At 43.5% G+C, this 17,875-nt stretch overlaps 1 protein-coding gene across 1 annotated transcript in view; it reads right to left on the bottom strand.

Annotated features, from left to right (window-relative positions):
- The window catches only part of LOC137413893 (phospholipase D1), a 246,702-nt gene that overhangs the window by 46,118 nt on the left and 182,709 nt on the right, over positions 1 to 17,875 (bottom strand). The gene's annotated exons all lie outside the window — the stretch shown is intronic.

A 17,875-nucleotide genomic window follows, 5' to 3' on the forward strand; every position in this document is an offset into this window, starting at 1 on the left:
CGTAAGATGACCGGGAGAAACAGCCAGGTAGCAAGCCACAGTGTTGTATGTCCTGGGGTTGTACTTCAGCAGGGAAAGGATGTGAGGAGGAGAGTGAAATGGCCAGGTATGGGAGAAAGGGAAGTATGGGAGAGAATGGATGGAGTGATGTATGGGGCACTTCATAGGTTGAAAGGAAGGGTGCAAGATAGATTGAGAAAGATGAATGAGATTGCGTTTGAGTATGCATGTGTCACGTTTGGATTGAAAGAGTGTGTAGAGAGGGGTGAGATGGAGGCATGTTTGAGCAGGAGGCAGAGGGAGATCCATGAGTTAAGAATGGAGTTGAGGAGCTTGAATGGAAGAGGGCAGTGGAGGGGGAGAGGAATGGGCTTGAGGTGTTGACGAAGCAGGTGATGGTGAGGTTGGTGAAGTTGAAGAGAGTGGAAAGGATGAAGAGGCAAAGAAAGGAGAGGCAGAGGAAGTGAAAGAGGTTCTTTGAGAATCTTTTTTTGTTTATGTAGGATCTGTTGGAGCAGTCTCGATCTGGTGTACTGAAGGTACCGAAGGAAGACTTGCAAGGCGCCACTTGTTTTTTCCTGCTGCCAATGCTACTGAGCATGCACTCAGTGCATGCTGCACCGTTCCCACACCTCCACACAAATAACATCTCTCCTCCTGCAACAACCCCCACAATCTCAAGTTTACTGGTGATGGAAGCACATCATACGTTGCCCGCAACAGGAAACTCAACAATATTGGCTCCATCCTCCAAATCTCTTGCCACTTCAAAGTCCTCACCCGCACACCTTCCCACCGCATCCAAGCACCTTGCTGTTCCTGCCCGACTGCTTTCACATATCTCCCCTCCATCAGCTATTGGAGGTGGGGTGCAGAGGGTATATTGGCAATTCTTTTGCTGCATTTCTTGCTCGACTTGGAGTGTGTGGGACAGGAAAAAGGAGGATGTGTGACAGAGTGGCCCAGGTTGCCTTGAAAGGCTCACTTTGGATATGGAGGAAGTTTATAGAGGCACATCGAACGGTGTAGGTTGAGGTTGTGGGTGGTGGTTCATTTAAGATGAAAGGGGTAGTGACTGAGCACAGAAGAAAAATGGAGCTGTGTGAATGGTGTGTGTGTGTGTGTGTGTGTGTGTGTGTATGTGTGTGTGTGTGTGTGTTGCAGGAGTGGGTGTGTGTGTTGCAGGAGTGGGTGTGTGTGTTGCAGGAGTGGGTGTGTGTGTTGCAGGAGTGGGTGTGGTTTTGCATGAATGTGTTTTTGTTTGAGTGGTGCATGTTGTAAGGGTAGGTGGTCGGTTGGGTTTTTTTGGTGTGTGGGTGAGTGGATGAGCGTCTGTGGATTCTTGGAGTGTAGGCGGTTTTGTTGTTGTAGTCTGTGTTCTCACTGGCTGGGGGTGGGGGCATGTACGCATCCAGGTGTAGCTGCTGCATGTGGAGGCATATGTGCCCCTGCTGGCCCACCTTATCTGACCGTATCAAGGTCGAAAGGCCGAAACGGGATGATGCTGAGGACCCGGTCAATGAGGCACACTTGTGACCAGTTGTCTTTTGAATATGTGTGTGTGTGTGTGTGTGTGTGTGTGTGTGTGTGTATATATATATATATATATATATATATATATATATATATATATATATATATATATATATATATATATATATATATATATATATATATATATATATATATATATATATACTGTATATATATATATGTATATATATATATATATATATTGTAACGATTTTGAGAAGTGTGTAACGAATTTGAGAAGTGTAACGGTTTTTGAGAAGTGTAACAATTTTGGAGGAAGTGTAACGAATGTGAAAACGTTACAATGTGAACGTTACAAAAGTATGGTAACACCCTGTTAATGTAAATAATGGTCGCAGCCGGCCTCCTAGTTCATTCCATGAAACTTACACGCAGGTCACGATATATCTTTTAAATAGTGTATTTCCTTATTCCATGTAGGCTAAATATGTGTTTCCCACTAGATGGACTTTGCATTGTATCAAACAAAATAAGCGTAGGCCCTTCCAATTTCCCCAAAACCTCCCTTCCAATTGCCTTCCGCATTTTGGGCGGTTTTCTTCAACCACCATTGGCCACGAGGTAGGGTTGGGGAAGAAAGGCGTGTCTCCACCTCGTCATAAGGGGGGAGGAGTGAGCCAGCCCTAACAGCCAATCAGCACCGCGGTGAGCGACCCGGTAGGCGTGCCCTCGGAGCCGGCGGCTTGATTTCGCCCGAGGTGATAAAAGCGACTGTAAGGGACTGCTTTACGAGAGGCCTTGGGAGATGACCTGGGAGATGAGCAAAGAGGCTGCACCAAGAGGAGCGGTGAGATGCGAAACGCTCCAAGCCAAAGAGGAGAGGTACTCGGCAAGGAAACCAGCTTTGGAGAGACGCGCTGAAAGGAGGGAGACGGCTCCACCACAAGAAGAGGAGCAGGTGTGCCGAACCAGCGCGTGACGTCTACCGCAGCGGAGACACGACGGAGGGTTTCCCGCCAAAACCGCGAGGAATTGCGAGCTGCTGCCTCCCGACTTTGCCTCCCTCTCAAGCAATCCACCTCAAGCCCTACCTGCCTGCATTATCCCCTGTGTAAGTGTGAACGTCCTGTCCTGCTCGTTGTCTTGGGGTTAAGTAAAAATGAATAGTGTAAGTTAACGATTCGCTGTGTTACTGCTTCTTCCATCCATTGCTGTGTGTGTATAATAAATCTGTTCTTCCTCCGTATTCTTCTTCTTCTTCTTTTTCATTCTCTTTCGGTCGCTTTAGAGGTTTCCCGATTGAATATTTGTGGGGCGATCTGGTCAACGTCGGGTGGAATCGGGTTCTAATCGGGGAGTAACTGTTCGGACGCGGTTAAATACACCACCGCTCGGTCAATATAACATCTAAAGCCGCGTCTGTAACAATATATATATATATATATATATATATATATATATATATATATATATATATATATATATATATATATATATATATATATATATGTGTATACTAGCTGAGGTACCCGGCTTCGCCCGGGTTGAATAAGAATAATACAAATATATGATAAAAAGAACATGTATATTTTAGAGCAATATCACAGTACATTTCCTACATGACGTTTTGTCAATTTTCAATTTCTCAAAACCTCTTGGTATACAACATTTCTGGTTTTCTTACTTGGTGCCAAGACATAAAGATTGCTTGGTTTTCCAACCCTCGAGCAGCCCACGTACAGCTGGCCATGGGAAGTACCCGGCATTGCCGGGGCGGGGGAAGGGAGGGGAGGAGGAAGGGGAGGGGAGGGGAACGGGGGGGGAGGGAAGGAGAGGGTGCGGAGGGGAGAAGAGGGGGGGAGGGGAGAAGAGGGGGGGAGGGGAGAAGAGGGGGGGAGGGGAGAAGAGGGGGGAGGGGAGAAGAGGAGGGAGGGGGAGGTGGAGAGGGGAGAAGAGGAGGGAGGGGGAGGAGGAGAGGGGAGAGGGGAGGGGCGAGGGGGGGTGGGGGGAGGGGGGGGAGGGGAGGGGGGGTGGTGGGGGGTAGGGTGTTTGGGAGGGGGAGGGGGAGTGAGGGGGGAGGGGGGAGGGGAGGGGGAGGGGGGAGGGGGGGAGGGGAGGGGGGAGGGGAGGGGGGAGGGGGAGGTGAGAGGGGAGGAGAGGGGGAGGGAGAGAGGGGGAGGGGATGGGGGAGGGGAGGGGGGAGGGGAGGGGGATGGGGGAGGGGAAGGGGGAGGGGAGGGGGGAGGGGAGGGGGATGGGGGAGGGGAGGGGGGAGTGGAGGGGGAGGGGGAGTGGAGGGGGAGGGGGGAACGGCTGGCTTGGCAAGCGATAGCAGGCTTTTTACTTTGAGAGGGGAGGGGGGAGGGGAGGAGGTGAGGGGGGGAGTGGAGGGGGCGGGGGGAGGGGGAGTGGGGAGGGGAGGGGAGGGCGGAGGGGAGGGGGGAGGGGGAGGGGGATGGGGGAGGGGGAGGGGGATGGGGGAGGGAGAGCAGGGAGGGGGGAGGGGAGGGGAGGGGGAGGGGGATGTGATGGGGGAGGGGGAGGGGAGGGGGAGTGGAGGGGGAATGGAGGGGAAGGGGGGAGGGGGAGGGAGGGGGGAGGGGAGGGGGAGGGGGAGGGGGGAGGGGAGTGGGAGGGGGGAGGGGAGTGGGAGGGGGGGAGGGGAGTGGGAGGGGAGGGAGAGGGGGGGAGGGGAGGGGGGAGGGGGAGGGGGGCGGGGAGGGGGAGGGGAGGGGGAGTGGAGGGGGAGGGGGAGGGGGGGAACGGCTAGCTTGGCAAGCGATAGCAGGCTTTTTACTTTTATTTTTACCTCAATGAGGGCTATTTATATAGTCTGTGCTTGGAGCCTTCAAGTTCAACATAAAGTTTTTTTCTGAAAAATAATGCAGATGTATAACAATCCACCAATGCAAGTTTAGAAATGAATGCAGATCCTTTACTTTGCGATACAAACTCAATTCCCGCCATTTCCACTCACGATCGAGGCCTCCACAGTGACCGCGCCTGTTCTTCCTCCTACAACTTCGTCTCACTTCTTTCACTCAAAATGCACGAAATTCTGCCGCATGAAATTATGTAGAGGCCTCGTCGGGGGGGGGGGGGGGGGGGGGATATAAGGTAGATAAGGAAGGCGTTGTAACAGAAGAATCAAAATAAAAGTGGAAGAACATAAGGAAATGGGAGCTATTCTGGACCCACAGCCAAACCCGACAAACCATTGCAATACAACCCGAACGTCTAGCGCCGCCACAAACTACACCATGGAATTGCAGCTGGCGCGGTTTTTTTAAACCATTGATATTAAAATAAAACGTAGCCTAAAACCACCAGGATTTTATGCTGATTCCGAATCTGTGTCTAAAACTTTTCTCCGATGTGTAGTTCTTGAGTTATAAGCGGACATCCAGACAGACACACACACACACACACACACACACACACACACACACACACACACACACACACACACACACACACACACACACACACACACACACACACACAGACACTCCTCCTTTATATATAGAGATATATACATATTAGGTTAATGCTCTCTGTGTCTGTCTGTTCCACCCTGAAACATGGAAATGCTACTCGGGGAGAAAAAAGTATTAAGTAAACATTGCTTCAAGTTAATCCAAACCTACAGGAAAATTATAATTTTTTCAATCAGGCAGCAAATTTAATCCGGGCGGTGTATGGGCAACAGACCGCTGTCTCGATCACTCCCGAAAATAATATTTTTTCTTTCGTGTTAAGAAATATATAACCTCCCATTTTTGAGCTCTTTCAACCGGTGCATGAAGGCTTTTTTATATTGTGGTATTTTTACTATGGGCGAGTATGTCCATATTCACATGGATACAAAACAAAAGAATGCAATGGGCTCTTGGTATAATGGACATGTGGTATGATGTTTTAAATAACCATTTCCATTTTTACTTGCAATTAATATATTTGTGTAATGAACAGCTATATAAATAAATAAATTAACAAGAAGACATCATGTAGAGCACGATACTTGCAAAATCCACTCCCACCACCCCAAAAAAAGGTTGCCATTGATCCATCAAATTGTCCATTTCATCAAGATTAAAATTGATGATATTGATCAAAGCTCGGGTTTTTGTGTGAAAAGGATGAAAAGGATGAAAAGTAGGATGAAAAGTGACGCTTTTTCAGATGAAAATTGATGATTTTAGAAGTTCGACCCAGAGTTGACCTTTGACCTTTTAACCGCAAAAATAGTTGGCTTCCCCATTCAGTGATGCACAATGTAATTGCTGATTAATTTTCAAGTTAAGAAGATGAAAAGTGATGATTTTTCAGATGAAAATAGATATTAGAACTTTGATCTTGAGTTGACCTTTGACCTTTTGACCTCAAAAATAGTTGGTTTACCAATTTAGTGACTCAATACGCAAATACTGTTCAATTTTCAAGTCATTTGGATGAAAAATGGCGATTTTAGAAATTTGACCTCCAGATGACCTTCGACCTCAAAAGCAATAGGCTTCTCAATTGTGACGACTTATACAACTTGGTGTTTAGAATTGTGACCTGCAGGCGAGTGACAATCAGACAAAACAGACAAAGACAGAATAACAAACGCAACCGACCAATATACTTGAAAAATCTTCGATTTTGCAACTAATAAATAAATAAATTAATTAATATCTCAAGCCAGCACAAATAATGAATCTATCCCACATCATTAGAGAGGGCAGTGTGTAGTTTCTACACTTCTGAAGAATATTTATCATCAAAATGGTTGACTTCTTGCACAAGGATTTTCTTCCACTGATTGGGCAGCAGAAACATCAAATAATCATGTGATGTCAAACCAAAGTAAAGAATTGCAGCACGTCCCACTTCACACAACTCGTGTTTGGCTTCGCACAGTCGGCGACAGATTGGGGGTAAGACGTGCTCAAACAGCTTGCATTTTACTTTGTACATCTCGTGACGGTATGTAATGTTGTACCCCAATACAGTACAGGGTGGCAGAGTGCTTGGGATGTTAAGTGGTGTGGCAAACTACACAAAGGACATATTTCAATTACAGGGCATACAATATGACCAGTGTGTGGTTTGATCACACTTTACAAGGATTTAAAAGGAACTTCAGTGCAGGAGGAGGCCACGAGGCCTGTCAAGCCTGCGCAATCATGTCAATACCTTGGAACTCCCCCATCCCCACTACTTCTATATGCCTATGTCACCCAATTTTTTAAAACTCTCTACTGTTTCTACTATCTACTATCATTCCAGGTATTCACCACTCACTGAGTGAAAGCCCCCTGCTTTACTACCACCCTAATTCTCTTCTTTATTTTTAAACTGTGCCCCCTTGTCCTGTCAGTGTCCATTCTGCTGAATAATTCATTCCACACTTATTTTGTCTATACCCTTCATTATCTTAAACATCTCTATCAGACCCCTTTGCAGTTGCCTCTTCTCTAATGTACTGTATAAAATCCTGTCTCTCTCAGTTGCTCCTCATAGTTGTATCTAGCTAGGCCCGGAATCAATTTTGGAGCCCAGCACTGAACCATCTCTATAGCAGCGATGTCCTTCTTGAGTTGTGGTGACCAAAACTAGACACAATATTCGAGATGGGGCCTCAATAAATTTCTATACAGTGTTAAAACCACCCCCTTGATTTATTTACAATTTACCCCCCGATGAATTAAACCCAGAACCCTGTTTGCTTTACATATAGCTGCCTGGTATTGTCCTGTCTGCTTAACCTCATATCCTTCTCCTATGTGACGCACTCCTTTTTCTATAGATCCTTCACTTATAGAGTTAGAATTTTTGAGTAGGGGCTACAGAGACCTGTGCTGCACATTTGATTGATTGCCGTGTTATAAGTTATAACAAGCGTTACGGTACGCCTCGGTCCCACGTCGGTGAAGTGATGTGAGTTGACAAAGTGGAAGACACAAGGCGGCCATCTTGGATTTTGACGTGGCGACCCAATTTTCAATAGCGTTCTTCCTTATGCGTAGATACACTCACACACCAGATTAGTAGTTCGTTTATTTTTCAAGATATTTCGCTCACAAGGTTCAGACATATACAGTATATGGTGGCGGCCATCTTGGATTTTGACGTGGCGACCCAATTTTCAATAGCGTTCTTCTTTATGCCTCGATACACCCACACACCGTATTAGAAGTTAGTAGTTCATTTATTTTTCAGGATATTTCGCTCACAAGGTTCAACGCACGCATGCACGCACGGACGGACGCACACACGGACAGAGGGGAAAACCATACTCCCACTTTCGCTCCGGTGCGACGGGGGACAAAAATGTGATATGTTCCTTTTCGCAGTGTGCTGCACGGTCCGGGGGAAGGAGAGGAGGGATATGATGCATAAACTACAAACCTAACATGTATAACATTTCAGGAGGAAATATCTACTCTATTCAAATAAATACATGGTCAAGGTGTAACAACGTCGTTTAGAAAACATTAAGACAAATAATTAATTAATTACATATATTATTTACCTATAATTACTACAAACAAATCTGCAACAACTTTTAAATGGGGGAAATCCGCAGTCAGGAAGTAAATTCACTTGGTTGAATTTCCCATCGATATATGTGATGCCCTGTCTTGTCTTTGTTGGTCCATGATTGGTTGTGAAAAGCATGTGATATTTTATAAAATGAATAATGCAAAATAAAAAATTAAATAATGATAAGCTAGACGCTAGAGTAACTGCCCATTTCTTAAATTTCAATTTACTTTTCATTTGAGTATTGTAGTACATTACTCCCATTTTGTGCAGAATAAAATCAGAAGAGTTCAGATGCAAAAACAGATAAATCAATTTTTTTTAATTTTTGGTAATCAGCATTTTTAATGTGCTTTCTTGCTATAACATATCAATTCCAAAAAGGGTGGTTCTAAATTGATGCAAGCAAACTAACACAAGGCCAGAATTTCACAAATCTAAATTTAATAAAAACAAGTCAGGAGACGACGATGGTTCACGAGCGAGCGGTATTCAATGACAAAGGACGGACTATAACCGAAACAGGCCCGGACAGGCCAGGCCTGGAAATGTCAAAACGAAGGTCACTGACCGTGAAATGATAGAAAAGAATGTATAATGAGTTATGAGGTTAGTTAGCTCCACAACACCGAAAATTCGGTGAAAAATGAAAAGAAAAAAAAAAATGAAAAAAAATAAATAAATAATCGAGCTAGACATGCGAGCTGGGGCTAGACATCGAGCTGGGCTAGACTAGACATCGAGCTGGACAAGCCCTAGACATCGAGCTGGACAATCGAGCTGGGGCTAGACACATGACATTGGCCTAACCAAATACCGAAACCCCTTGCCAGATTCCACCAAACCCCTCGGAGAAGATGTAGCTTGAACTCGATTACCCCCGAAAAAAGACATCTTTTTCGGGCGTGGCTCCGCCCACAATGGGCGCAATACGCCCACTCTCGGCAGGACACAACTAGATCATGATATCAACCTCACACCCAAGTTTCATCAAGATCGGATGATATCATCGGGTAGTTATGCTGCAGACAGACAGACACACACACAGACAGACAGACAGACACACATGACGGATATAGTCGTCACTTGATAACTCGTGAACCAATACAATATGAAATAGTATTAATCTGAATGTTAAAAAAGTTTCTGAGGCAGGGACCATCACAGAGAAGATGCAAGCTACAGGCCGATGACATTGCTGGCCAGTAGGGGTCGGCAAGCAGGCAAGACAACCGGCTGCACAAGCAAGACAAGACCATCTGTCCAAACCTAATCTATCTTCCCACCTGATCTATCTATTCTCTCACCTACACTGGGTCCCTCGAAACTATATTAACCCCTTGTACTTATACTCTATGAATGCAGAAATTGTATTCATACGAATGCACAATGTAAATTTTTGAAAATTAATTGTGGTGGGGGTGGAGGGGAGGGGGAGTATGGGTGGAGGGAAGGGGGAGTAGTAGCGCAAAGCTGAAGGTTTGCCTCGGGCGCTAATTACCATTCCTCCAAGTAATTACCATTACCCCATTACTGGGGTTACTCCAAGTAGTCTAAAGTCCCGTACCTTGAATGACTACGTACAGGTATTTATGAACAAAAGGTTTATTACCACAGATAGAGTGAGAGGGCAGAACCTTGGTAACTGAATACCTCTGATGTTCTTGAGGCCCTAGCCTAGATCTACTGTCGTCTATATATCCCAGAGAAGATAATAACATAACCCTTCCTGCCGCTCCTGTTTGGAGTGGGTACACTAGTTTCCCGAAACCAGACCCAGCGGTCTATGAGACTCGTAATTGATATTGAATCAAACTATGAAGTTCCTCGGAGATTAAATGTATGATATCTTTAACAGCACGGATGATGGAGTTGAGTGGATACAGGATGCAAAATATATATATTTTGTGTCGCAGGTTGCGACCATGAAGCGGTTTTTCTTGTTTTGTGAATAAATAAATAAATAAATAAATAATTGAGGCCATTACCGACTATACTCACAATATGCCGAGGAATGAAGTCTTGCATACAGGGATCCTTTATTTGCCTTCAGAAGGAAGTACTTCACTGTGACATCCCTGGCTCGCTCTGTTTGTTTATATATTCAACTTTAGGCCTCCTTCGTTTACAAGGCTGAATATCCATGTAAGATAGCAAAATAGCATCCTGTTTGACTTTATTTTCCATCGAATAAAGCTGCACATTGATGGCTGCCCATTGATAGCCTGGTGTTGGCTTAGCGGTTAGGGTGCCCGCTTGGGATCCTAGGATCCTGGGTTCGAATCCCGGTCGATCGCTGAATTAACACCAGGGGGGTTGACTCAGCCTGTCATCCTTCCGAGGTCGGCAAATTGAGTACCAGCTTGCTGGGATGAATGATCCCGGTGTGTACCCCGGTTTAGAATAGGTACACCATATCCCTGCGCATCGTAAGAGGCGACCAAGGGTTGGCGTCAGGAAGGGCATCCGGCCATAAAAACATTGCCTCAAACAGGGAACCATGATTGTCATGGGTCCCGCAAGGCTAACCCCCGCTCTAGCAGGGAAAATGGCCTTAAAACGATCATTCATTCATTGATGTAAAAAAGATCGTCATCAGACAGGGTGGACGCCATTCACGTATCACCTACATTGTCCGCACATGAAATGGATGTGTTTTTACCATCACTACGTTGAGGTCTCTTCGCCACAGATCGAGCAGAATTCCCTGGAAGCCGCTTCTTTTTACATCCCAATGGTGAGAGCGACACAGGCTCTTCAATGTCATCAAAACTGTACATTATTTCGAGAAAAAATTGCTTATGTGGGGGGTTTATGGCATCTTCGGCAGGGCAAAACGATCAGAAGATGATCAGAACCTATTGCATCACGTGACGATGATGCTGTCGGCTGATTGATTAAATGGATTTAAGCAGGTTTTGTAATAAAATACGCACGGCGTTTATCGGTTTATGAAATTAAACGTTGAATCATAGTACATAATTACATGGTAGGGTGGTCCACAGATATATATAATATTTAATACTATTAAAAATCCATGCTCCACAAGGCTGCCCTTGTTGCTATGTTTATAAAGATCATATGAACCAAATATGAGGTCAATTGGAACTTATTTAGAGGTTGCTCAAAAAATAACATTTTTAATTTATCCTGTTTTTTTCAGATGGCAGAAACTCGCAGCTCTTCCACAGTTTGGTTGTTGGGCAAGTCTGAAAAGGAAATAATATGTGGGGGACTACCAACCAAAGGACACACATTGCAGAAAATGGTGTACCATCACATACAAGAACACCATACAGTTCGTGAAAGTGCCAAACTTAATGTACAAGCTGTGTGTGCATACTGGGAGAAAGCACGAATTCCAGTGCAGAGAGTAGATTCCTGTGAGCACCAACTTTTGAAGTTGTATGATGCCTACAAACTGGTAAAGAAAAATAGAAGCAAGACATTCGAAAACTATAGAGTGAAGGAGCAGATGTTCAAAGATGATCTTCAATCCCTCTTCAATATCTCACCAAATGATGCGCTTGAGAAAATGACGAATGAAGAAGACAAAGCATTCCTTATCATGCAGCGTGAGGATCCCTCAAGTTCACGTATGGGATCTGTGGACAACACTCTGGCAGTGAAGGAGAACAGAAAGCGTATCAGGCTTGAGAATGAAGATAAAAGAAAGAAGAAACATGCTGCTGAGACTCTAACAGCAATGCAATCTGTTCCATCAACATCGGCTGTGGTTGAAGATGATGATGAGTCTGAGATTGAAAGCTCCGATTCAGGGGACAATGAATTCAAACTCCAAAGTCCATCTTCTGCCAAACAGGCGAAAAAGGCTCCCATCAATGTGATCACTCCAGCAATCGTGACAACTCTGGACAGAGTAAATCTCTCAGATTGGCGTGCTATGTTTGTGGCCAGTGCTTTTGCACAATCTCTTGGTCATACCATTGAAGACATTTCTCTGTCACACAGTGGAATTCGGCGTGCTCGAATTCGTGGAAGGGAAATAATGGCCACTGAAGAAAAGGCAAATTTGTCATGTAATAGCCCACTCCTACTACACTGGGATGGGAAACTGGTCCCTGATTATACTGGCAATCACAAAGAATCTGTTGATTGGGTAGCGATACTTGTAACTGGTATGAATACCGAGAAGTTGCTTGGAGTCCCAAAAATTCCCCAAGGCACTGGTGTAGCACAAGCAAATGCATGCATACAACTTCTTGAGGAGTGGAATGTCAAACAGTTGGTGAAAGGCATAGTGTTTGACACCACTGCATCCAACACAGGGCTGAGAAACGGAGCATGTACCCTCATTGAAGCAGCTTTGGATGCTAAGCTTGTCTGGATTGCATGTCATCATCATGTGTTTGAAGTAATGCTCTCTGATGTTACATCTAAAGTCATAGGACCCACTCGCGGACCTGAGATCAGACTGTTCAAGAGGTTTCAGAAACAGTGGCCTTTAATTGACAAGAAGAGGTTCCAAGTAGGAGAAGATAAAATATTTTCCGATAACCTTGTTGAACGTCACAATATGATACATTTTTATGCAGTTGCACTTGAAGAACACCACCCACGTGATGACTATGAAGAACTTCTGAGACTATGCCATACCTTTCTGGGTGGATGTGAGGCCAGAGAGGTGAAATTCCATGCCCCAGGAGCTATGCACAATGCCCGCTGGATGATGAAAGCCATATATGCTCTCAAGATGGTTCTCTTCAAAGACCAAATAAAGCTAACATCACGTGAATTGAAGGGAATCACACAGATTGCTCTTTTTGTTGCACTTGTGTATGCGAGATTCTGGCATGAGGGGCTTCTACCCACAAAGGCACCTCTCAATGATTTGCTTCTTCTTTCAACCCTTGATTCTTACCCAGATATGGTTGTCTGTGAAACTGCTGTCAAAGCATTCACTAGACACCTCTGCTATTTGTCAGAACACCTTGCTGCATTAGCTCTTTTTGATAGCCGGGTGGATGATGAGACAAAGGCAAAGATGGTGAAGAACTTCAAGCGGGCTCCAAAGCCAAACAATCTTCATAGGATAGATGCTAAAGCCTTCAGGCTTTCTGACTCAGTGGACACCTACATCACAAGTCGATCTCTTAAATTATTTGGTGTTGTCATTTCAGAGTCTGACAAAGAAGTATCACTGAGTTTTCTGGAAAAGGAGCCACACCTCTGGAACACAGACAACTCATACCAAGAGCTTGAGAAGAAGATACGCAGCATGAAGGTTATCAATGACTGTGCTGAGCAAGGTGTTGCTCTCATCCAAACTTTCCATGACACTCTGACCAAGAATGAAGAGCAGAAGCAATTTGTGTTGAGAGTTGTGAAACTTCGTCGTGAAAACTTTCCAGTGTCAACCAAAGCCATCTTGTCAAAGAAGTAGGCAATGTTTTGAAACACAAGTTTCTGAAAACAATGTTACGTAAAATCATTCAAATTATGTGTATTCTGATGTCTACTTTGTTTTAATTGTTCTGATAGATTTGTTTTATCGTCTCTGATAGATATTTTATATTTTCTGATGGATGATTTATTTTTTCCGATAAATGATTTATTGTCAAATTAATACATGAATGTTTAGTCGACTGTTTTGTTTTTAATCTTAATTTGACTATATGAATGAACATTGAACAATGAACAATGAACATTTGAACATACGTGTACATTGTACAATGATACATTGTACATAATTATTTATTAGTTTGCAAACAAACAACAACAATAACAATAATAAATAACTAGCCGAAACCCGTGGAACATCCACGGAAGGGAGGATGTGGTGTATGGATAGAGTGTACCATTATGGATGGCATAGGGTAGCGCTCGCTCATGGGATCTTCTTCTTCCGTTAAGCTCCAATTTTTTATCTTTAAGTTAAGTCCAATCAGTCCTCTCTGCTCGAAGTGCTCAGGCCATGCCTTCCCGCTCTCATACTTTTATTTCCGTTCGGTGTAGAAAGAGATTGACATATCGTTCGTCTGTTTTCAGCTCGTTATCTTTAAGCTTCCTTACGTCTCGCCACCTGCTACACCTCTCTGAGTTACGCGGATTTATGCAACGCACCCCGAGTATCGCAACGTCACTCCATTTTACTTTATTAAAATGACGATAAAGACGTGAAACCCGTGGAACACCCACGGAAGGGAGGATGTGGTGTATGGATAGAGTGTACCATTATGGATGGCATAGGGGAGCGCTCATGGGATCTTCTTCTTCCGTTAAGCTCCAATTTTTTCTCTTTAAGTTAAGTCCAATCAGTCCTCTCTGCTCGAAGTGCTCAGGCCATGCCTTCCCGCTCTCATACTTTTATTTCCGTTCGGTGTAGAAAGAGATTGACATATCGTTCGTCTGTTTCAGCTCGTAAGCTTCCTTACGTCTCGCCACCTGCTACACCTCTCTGAGTTACGAGGATTTATGCAACGCACCCCGAGTATCGCAACGTCACTCCATTTAACTTTATTAAAATGACGATAAAGACGTTTCCTTATATATCCTAATTTAAAATGTTCAAGGGAATACAAAGACCATTTGGTTCACACCACCCATGTTCACACCACTCGACTGTCCAATCAGCGGACGGCTCGCTTCGCCTTCGCCCAGCAGACGCCAATACGATGGCGTCGTATCAGCAGTTAATCGGATGCTTTTGGGCCCCAACGTCGGCTAATTCAGATTTTTCGAGTATGGCTGTACGTGATAAACAAAGAGCGCGGTTCGTAGATCGTAAATCAATTAGTGCCGTGGGCATCGGGTCACTGGGTGCACCGTAAAAGGGATAACAAAGTCGAGTCCTTACGGTATTATTATATAGATTATTAATAAAGGCCTCAAGACCCATTCAACTTGAATTAAAAAACGCGACATTTCAGCTATTCAAGAACACATTTGTAACCTGTGAATCAAAAAGGAAAATGTTTTGTTGATCGTCTTCTCAACAAAACGTGTCGACAAAACCAAAGGAATATTCAGGATTTTCACAAAATCACGACAACTTGAAAGATACGCCAAAAACCTGAGGTGAATTCCGGTGATGCAGTCATCTTCTTCATCTGCGCCTCATTTTCTTCATGTGAAAATGAATCGATTTAAAATTCCATAGAACTGTGTCGTTTATGTATATTTTTATTTCATTACATTTACGTAGTTTCACATTCTTGACTTCGTGGAGCTTCAATCTTTTGTGGTTTAAAAAAATAAAATAAAGATGGATTCTTCTTCATCGCATCGCATTCTCTTCCTGTGAAACTGTTTCATAGAACTGTGTCGTTTATGTACATTTTAATTTTGTTACATTCACGTAGTTTCACATTCTTGACTTTGTGGAGCTTCAATCTTTTGTGGTTCAAAAAAATAAAATAAAGATGGATTCTTCTTCATCGCATCCCATCGCATTCTCTTCCTGTGAAACTGTTTCATAGAACTGTGTCGTTTATGTACATTTTTATTTTATTACATTCACGTAGTTTCACATTCTTGACTTCGTGGAGCTTCAATCTTTTGTGGTTCAAAAAAATAAAATAAAGATGGATTCTTCTTCATCGCATCGCATCGCATTCTCTTCCTGTGAAACTGTTTCTCCATTTAACGTTTCCAACATCAAAACTTCAAAAACTTCTTCACTTCGATTCGAAAAAACGTCAAACTTCAAAAAACGTTTCCAAAACGTCACTCCATTTAACTTTATTAAAATGACGATAAAGACGTTTCCTTATATATCCTAATTTAAAATGTTCAAGGGAATAAAAAGACCATTTGGTTCACACCACTCGACTGTCCAATCAGCGGACGGCTCGCATCGCCTTCGCCCAGCAGACGCCAATACGATGGCGTCGTAAGATGGCGTCCTATCGGCCGTTAATCGGATGCATTTGGGCCCCAAAGTCGACTAATTCAGATTTTTCGAGTGTGGCTGTACGTGATAAACAAAGAGCGCGGTTCGTAGATGGTAAATCCATTAGTGCCGTGGGCATCGGGTCACTGGGTGCGGCGTAAAAGGGATAACAAAGTCGAGTCCTTACGGTATTATTATATAGATTTGAGTAATTGAAAATAGATAATTATCTATTAATTGATGTATGATGCTAAAAATTCTGTATCTTATTAGTCATTTAAATTTGTCAACATTTTGAGCAACCTCTAAATATTATCCAATCCAGTCAAGCTCAAATTTTCACCACAAACTACTTTCTTCAATAGGAATAGGGGCAGGCTTGTGGAGAAATGAAAATCCAATCTTCAAATTTTTGGACCACCCTATTACATGGGTTATATAATGTTTTGGAAAACAATGATTTGGCTTTCACAAAGATGGCACTGTAAGTGAGACTAGACGGATTTCTGAGAAATGTGAATGTTCGGTGCATTTTTGGGTAAAAGTTGGGAGCCTCACTTTTTAACATAATTAGGGTATGCTGAATTCGATTAACCCGGTTCCCAAGCCGAATTTTGAGTTTTTGACCTTCTAATTAACATAAACAAAATGGCCGCCAAATTGCCATTTTGGACAATTTCTTAGAACAAGCATTTATATATATCATGTATATGCATGCAGCTCTTTTACTTGAACTTTACAACTTTTACCCCAAAATGCACCTAGAAGCTTATACATGGCCTTTTTTCATAAATCGGTCTAGTCTATATTATGGTTGGCAACATATTGAAAGAGACATTCAAACTGATATTGAAATTGGACACTATAAAATGGGAAATGGTTTTAATAAGACAATGTTTCATACAACCATTTTTTCCTAAAATTAAGTATACATGGCCATGAAGCACAAACATTCAGGAATGTCACACATGTTGTTTTGCCAAACTACATCAAATTCATACAAGGGGTCTGACCATCACTCTGTTGCTGACAGGCACACATTGATGTGCACCTCAACTCTGAATAGCGACATTTGCATCGTCGAGTCTTGCATTGCTTCTGGCATGCACAACAAATCATCTCGAGGCAACTTTCTGGGATTGGATTCAGTGACATCAGAATAGGCTCTGGTCCTCAATCACCACGTTTCCATCCCATTTCCACAGGTGCAGGAAGGTCAGGTATGGCACAATGAGCATTTCTCCATACCATGGCTTGATAGTGTACTCGCATCAAATGGAAATGAAGAGCTTCACTTGTCGGTGACATTGCTTCTGGTTTACCAGTCTTGGAGAACAACATTTGTCGTGCTGAATGAACAGAGGTTGTTCTGTGCACATTATATATTCTGCAGACGAACGCTTCTGCAGATTTGATTGTCTCTTCTGTGAGTTCACCAATGCCCAAGTTCTTCAGCAGTTTATTCAAAACTCAAAAAAAAAAAACCTCAAAATTCGGCTTGAGAACCGAGTTCATCGAATTCAGCATACCCTAAATATGTTAAAAGGTGAGGTTCCCAACTTCTACCCCAAAATGCACCTAGAAGCTTATACATGGCCTTTTCCCATAAATCCGTCTAGTCTAAGCTACATCATGGCATGCTTAGTTCAGTTTTGGCAGGAATGGCGTTTATTGGCTTTTGCGTATGAACTCTTCAATTATAATACAAATACTGTACCTTTTTAAGGAACGACAATGCAGGAGGCTATTAGGCCATGCCCCCAAAGCCTGCACCATGAGTGCCAACATATGGCTGTTTGTCCATGTTCTATCTTTTTAAAGGCTGAGCATCAAGCAAGGAAGCAGCGTGTATCATTTTAAATGTTTTTGGGACAACTCGACCAGGTTTCAAACCACCGACCTCCCAGACTCAGAGCAGATGTTCTAACCATTACTCCACCGAGACTGGTCAAGAATAAACGATGACAAGTCAGGAGACGACGATGGTTCACAAGCGAGCGG

The sequence above is a fragment of the Myxine glutinosa genome, chromosome 1 (assembly GCF_964187855.1).
Source record: "Myxine glutinosa chromosome 1, kmMyxGlut1.1, whole genome shotgun sequence".
NCBI classification, from domain to species: Eukaryota; Metazoa; Chordata; class Myxini; order Myxiniformes; family Myxinidae; genus Myxine; species Myxine glutinosa.